Genomic DNA, 4920 nt, shown 5'->3' with positions numbered 1-4920 from the left:
CATCTTCCAATAGCATATTAATATCGAGACACGCATGAAACTATTTGAATTATTATATTTCTCAGGAATTAATTTGCATTGCAGAGAGTGTATCTGCAGTGGTTCCTTTACAATTTGGATAAAACAAGTTTTTATCAGTCCTTGCCAAAAGGATGCAAAATACTGCAGATTTTCCATGAGATAATAATACTGACCATGGCTATCAAATTTGTGCTTGAGCTTTAATTTGTTTTGGTTGGATACTTAACCAGGTGTGGTATAATTTTGGAGGAAACCAGGCTCTGAGTCGCTAGAATTTGAAAATACACAACCGGAAAAAATCTGCCACTTCCTTACAGAACCCCTCCTCCAACACACACGAACGCTCACATGACCAATGAGGGCACGAGATAAGTTTGTGCACAGATGGAAGGCTGACAGGCAGGTAGGCCATCCAGTTATTTTAGCTGGGCCGGCTAAAATTATTGGTCGTGCTTTTTACAGCACTACGGCTTCCACAGATGACATTTTTTTATGGATTTTTTTGTCATAGCACTTAAGATATTCATTGCTATCGGGATGTTAAGAGCATTCCATGGAATATAAGAAAAAGTGTATCTCGAGCCGGTTTCTCAAACTTACCTACCCCACCTTTAAATATTTGCCAACTTTGCAATGTTAAATGAAGTGTTTACTAATTGGAATTTTATGCATCACTAAAAAAGAGTTTCAAAGCACAGACCAGTTCCTGTGTTTCAAATTGGTTTTAATAATTTAATTATCTGCATATTTTTGCATTATACAAGCAAAATGTCCACGGGGCACAGAGACTGGTAGGGTGGAGTGGAGGGTCCCAACCAGAAACCAAAACTAAATTTGGAACTATAAATAAAAACAATATCTATCAAGAAAAACTCAAGTTGAAAGGATATAACCGTTTAGAAATATAATATAGGAGAATAAAACACTTTTATGACACTGAACCACAGAAACAGATTAGATGATACACCATGAATCTCTTTTGTGTCACATGCAGTCTAGTCTTGTAGAACTGAAACGTTGACTTAAATTAAATGTATTTTGTCAACAGATTTCACTCAACTGTATTAGGTTAGTTGAAAGCAATAATATTCATTTTAAATAAAACATATTGGGTTCAACTTAATATTATTGCTTTCAACTAACCTAATAATTATGACATAATACATTCAAGTAAACGTATATATTTTTTCAGTGTAGAATGAAATAACAAGAGCATGATTTAAATATTGTCAAAGATCAAATCTAATGTTTAATTGAGGCCATTTCCTTCTGAGTACGGTAATAAAAGACAACCCAAATTGATAACTAAAAGAGAGAGAATAGACCCAAATGTCCCACTCTGTGCTCCTATCTTCTCCACACTTATGTCACACCCTGCAGTTTGACAGTTGAATCACTGTGATTAGATAAACCGTTATTAAAGCGGAGCAACAATCTGAAGTGAACACTGTGACGGTTTATTATAATGTCACACAGGCAGCAAGATAAAAATGGCCATCACTGCCTCCCTGCATGCTGCGTCCACACTGTATCCTTCACACAGTGGCTGCTCCACCACATCAGTCCCCCCCCCCCCAATCCCCATTCCAGATGTAAAGCTGTTGCCCTCCTCTGGACATTTCATGTCGAAGGACTATTGCGTGTAAAAATCGAAAGAGAAACGCAATACTCTCCCGCGTTGTGGCGCAAATGAGATTAAGAGCGGTAAGGGTTGAGGAGGTGGGGGGATGGGGGGACATGAGAGTCTGATGTTGCTCTGGCGGTGGGAGGATGGGGGAGGCTCATGCAAGTGGACCACAAACCCCCCATTGGCAGACCTAATTACATTTGCCCTTTTCCACACTCACATTAAGCCTCCATCGAGCCGGAAGGATTATGCGCACCAGAGGAGATCGACCCCAGGAAGAAGATCAACCGCCCCCCCCCCTTTTTTTCCCCATCCTTCCCTGCAATTCACATTTTCTTCGTTCAATTACTTTTCAACCACAAGACACTCAATTTATAACTTCCTTTTTTAATCTGGTTCAGATTCAAAGCCACAATCTGTGACTGCGTCTTAAAGTCTTAGACGATATTAAGGTGCTTTGGGATAAAAAATCTGTTGTTGCATTGTTTTATGGGACCTAAGCCAAGGCATGTGACACTGTAGATCACACATTATGTCTAATGTTATGTTGATGTCTCGTTCTCGGTCATAATGCCATTTGCTGGTTATCAGTGTGATCTTAACGGGACCATACTCAATGCGGTTGGGGGGGGGTAGCCCTGTCTCTGACCCTTTCACCTTGGAGAAGAGTTCCAACAGGGCCTATTTTGGGGCCTTCTCTTTTTATTATATGTAACAATATTTGTAATTCAGATGCAATTTCTACCTATTCATATGTAATGCTGATAACACTATTGTCTATCATGTGCTCCTTTCTCTGGATACTGTGCCGTTTCCAATTTAAAACTGATTTTATCACGCTCAGCATGCACTTTGATCCAAAACTGCTATTAGAACAGTAGAAAACCAACCAGCAATGCTTGGTTGCTCCCAAGTAGCCTGCCTCCTTGCCTCTCCAGACACCCTGATGGCGTCTCTGTTGAGTTTGTCGATATCCTACAAATATCTTGCTTGTTGGTTGGACAGTAATCTGAACTTAAACACCATATTGAAGATCTAACAAGAAATTGAAAATTCACTCCTTGGCTTCCTTTGCAGACTTAAATGTTGATTTTTCAAGCTATCCCGTAAAAGCGTTGGTGTCTGGCTAGTCTTGCTCCCAGCTGTACTAACGTGATACCTTTAGGTATATTTGCCCTGTTCCCAATTTTGGCCAAACTTGAACTCCACTCTACAATGCTGCACTGCGTTATATTATCCAAATGCACCCTTTAGACTCAATCATTGCAAAACTGTATTAGGCCTGTAACTATAATAGGGATGGTCCTCGCACGTTACTAGCATAGATGCAGCGATTGCTTTTTTATTACATGTATAAAGCCATTTTGGTAGTTCCACTGTACATATGTGCAGTTTGCTCCAGTTGTGGCCTTACAGACTAGTCAGTGCCTGGATACGGTTCAGTTCTGCTGTTGCGGCTGAGGCTGGGAAAGGAATCTTTTTTTGATGCTCCTTGGTTCTTGGAATGAACTTCAATCACGCCTCAAACTGACGGCCACATGGTCTCGATAGCATGTTTTTAATTGAAAACTGTCAGAAGTCCTTACACCCAGTCTGCTCTTGCAGTAATAAGTATGTGCCTTTTCTTACTTCCTATGTGCCAAAGTAGTGACTCTTATCGTCTTTTGTTTCTTAGTTATAGTTTCTCTGATTTTACTATGTTTGTTTATGTGTAACGTGCTGCCTTCTTGGCCAGTCGAGCATTGCGAAATGAGATGTATATCGTCTCAATGCTTTTATCTGGTTAATAAAGGTTAAGTTAAAAATTAAAATTTGAAATAGATGTTCTCTTTGTGCCATTTAGGTTGTGTCATTAAGCAAGCTTAAGGGAGACAACATGTGAATAGGTCTACAAATACACTAATAATAAATAAATAAATGTCGAATAGATATCAGCATGACATTCCCCAGTTCATCACTTAATTAAACAATATTTGTTTTATTACAGGTTCCTGGAAATCTATGTTAAATATCAAATGAGGCCCTTATCTAAATTATAAATCAAAATAACCATCAAAAAAGAAATTAACCATGTTTGACTTGTTAAAACATAAAATTAGGCTGTGAATGATAAAAACTGTTAAGCTTTCAGAATATAGATAGGAAGAAAAGGAGAGTTCTGGCTTCTGAGGGGGAAAATGGCCTATAAACTATACTGATTTTAATCCCATACATTAGAACTAGGTGAAGAGTGGAAGGACATATATTATTTCGTATATATTTCCTTAATCTTTCATAAACAAATGCGTTTTCTGCCCGCCATGTCTTCACACTATGCACCCCATGACTCCTCTGTCTCCCCTCACACCACCTTCCCCCCCCCCCCCCCCTCCTCCCGACCTAATCCACACACCCCTCCGCCCCCGCCACTGACACCTACCCTGAACTGCTCTATTGTGCCGCTTCTCGCCCGCTCGCCCCTGCTCGTTGCCTGTTGCGTCTCCCTGATAAAGACGAGCTACCTCTCTCTACATGTTGTCTCTTGTGACCTTGACACAGGTCCTCACGACTATGGTGCCTTCCAACTTCCACTCAGGCAATCCACCGCACGCCAGCATTTGTCCTTCACGCTCCCACAACGACCGCCCGACTACCAAGCTCGCCCCATCCCTGCAGGACACACTTCTCGGTACAGTGTCTGCACCTCCTTTCCTTCTGTCCTTAATTTGACAACATTCCCTCTCCTCTAGCTACCTGACCAAATAGTTATTGTTGCAGTGGTAGCACAAGCCCCCCCGTTCACCCCTCCTCCAGTCGTCTCGCATTATCTTGTATGACAGGCCCCGGGAATATGGACCCCGCGCCCGCGGCCGCCACAGGGAACTCCCCCTCTCACCTTTGAGCCACCACCTCAGCTAACAACCTCATCATCACCCCCACACCCCCTCCTTCGATGACTGCCGCAACAAACTGACACTCATGGAACTCCCACCTCCTCTGCCATGCTCTCAAACCTCTCCCACCCCGCCAATTCCGACCGCCACTGCCCTCACTCACTCCTCCTCCACACTCATTGCCAGATTGGCCTGATTTTGAGACTGTCCCGCCCTCGCGGGCTGCTCTTTCTCCCAATCCCCAGACACAGCCCCTCCATCTAACAGCCCGCGCGGCCTCAGCGCTCCATCGCGTTAAGACGTTTATCCAACACAGGGCGAAAGTGAAGCTGACTTTTATTGTGCACTCCCGGTAAGGGGCTTACGGTCAAGTATCAACATACCATTGTTTGTTCTGCC

General features: G+C 42.5%; 1 protein-coding gene across 1 annotated transcript in view; it reads right to left on the bottom strand.

Annotated features, from left to right (window-relative positions):
• Positions 1-4920, bottom strand: part of cyp27a3 (cytochrome P450 family 27 subfamily A member 3) — a 104247-nt gene that overhangs the window by 28761 nt on the left and 70566 nt on the right. The gene's annotated exons all lie outside the window — the stretch shown is intronic.

This window comes from Notothenia coriiceps, unplaced genomic scaffold (genome assembly GCF_000735185.1).
Source record: "Notothenia coriiceps isolate Sejong01 unplaced genomic scaffold, NC01 NC01_scaffold00000339, whole genome shotgun sequence".
NCBI classification, from domain to species: Eukaryota; Metazoa; Chordata; class Actinopteri; order Perciformes; family Nototheniidae; genus Notothenia; species Notothenia coriiceps.
Note: the sequence above shows the minus strand (reverse complement) of the source record. Positions and strands in the feature narration are given on the sequence as shown.